The sequence below is a fragment of the Chrysochloris asiatica genome, unplaced genomic scaffold (genome assembly GCF_000296735.1).
Source record: "Chrysochloris asiatica unplaced genomic scaffold, ChrAsi1.0 scaffold00011, whole genome shotgun sequence".
In the NCBI taxonomy this organism is placed as follows: Eukaryota; Metazoa; Chordata; class Mammalia; order Afrosoricida; family Chrysochloridae; genus Chrysochloris; species Chrysochloris asiatica.
Window position 1 is genome coordinate 37,225,350 of NW_006408529.1, and position 1,349 is coordinate 37,226,698.

At 45.1% G+C, this 1,349-nt stretch overlaps 1 pseudogene; it reads right to left on the bottom strand.

Moving 5' to 3' along the window:
- On the bottom strand, window positions 1-489 carry LOC102829640 (annotated as a pseudogene).
- Between the last annotated feature and the right edge of the window lie 860 nt (window positions 490-1,349).

Sequence of the window (1,349 nt, forward strand, 5' to 3'; positions counted from 1 at the left end):
TTAGTGAAAAAAAAAAATTATATTTAGAATTAGCCAGCTGATGATTTTTTGGGCAACATCCAAAGCATCATAGTCAGTAGCCAGTGGAACATACATGGCCTTCTTTTCTCCATCAGGACTGATTAAGGTGTTGACCTTGGCGATGTCAGTATCAGAGAGCTTCTTCACAACCTGTTTGATCTGGTGCTTATTGGCCTTGACATTCACAATGAACACAAATGTGTTATCTTCAATCTTCATGGCTGGCTCAGTAGTCAGAGGGAACTTGATGATGGCATAGTGGTCAAGCTTGTTTCTCCTGGGGGCTCTTCCCATGATATATGGGCTGCTTTCGGAGCCTCAGAGTCTTGGGCCTGGAAGGTGGGTGCAGCTTGTCTTTGTTTTGTGGCTGTGGATGCCTTTCAGCACTACCTTCTTGGCCATCAACACCTTTGCTTTGGTTTCACTTTTGGGAGGGGAAAGGGCTTCCTTTATCGCTTTTGGTGCCATCTTCTTAGAAAGGCAATGCAGTCTATTTTTACATTAATGGCTGAAGAAAAATGGGTGCTCTTTAAAGATTTTTTTAAGATTAGGAAACAGAAAGAAGGCAGAAGGAATGGAAACAGGATTGTAAAATGGATGCCTGTAAAATGGGGTCCATGTCTGAGTTCCTCTGGCTTCACAAGTGGGAAGGAGAATCAAACTCAAAACCAGCCCAAGGCAAATTCCTATGACATGAGGTCAGACAGGCTTCCACCCTACAACCTTCTTTACCCTATTCAGATACCAATCACCCCTGCCACAGCGCTCTGCTTCACATCTGGGTTCCATAATCCATTGGTCACACAGAACTCATAACAATGCTCACAGTTATGGGGTGTATCAGAGAAGTGAACAGGGTACAATTGAGGACCAGAAACAACTCAGGTGACAGCAGTTTTCCAGTCAAGAAGGCCTTTTCTCTGCCTTATTGCAGGTACCCATTGCTTTTATCTTTAGCCTCTCAGCCCGTGGTCCCATGGCTTCTGCACTGCTCAGACTTTGTTGTTGTTGTTAAGTACCGTGGAGTCAGTTCCAACTCATAGTGACCCTGCATAGGGTTTCAGAGGCTGTAAATCTTTAAGGGAAGCAGAAAGCCTCATCTTTCTCCTGCGGAACAGCTGGTAGTTTTGAACTGCTAACCTTGAGGTTAGTAGCCCGGTTCATAACCACTATACTACCAGAGCACCTTACAAGGCTCCTTTAGCCAGTCTGTAAATGCCTAAAGGACACATTCTGTAAGTCAGCCTCGTGCCTGTAGTCACTCAGCTTTACTTGGTCCATGGGCCTAGAAGCCCACTGTTGCTCTGTCTCTCCATGTCACCACTTCT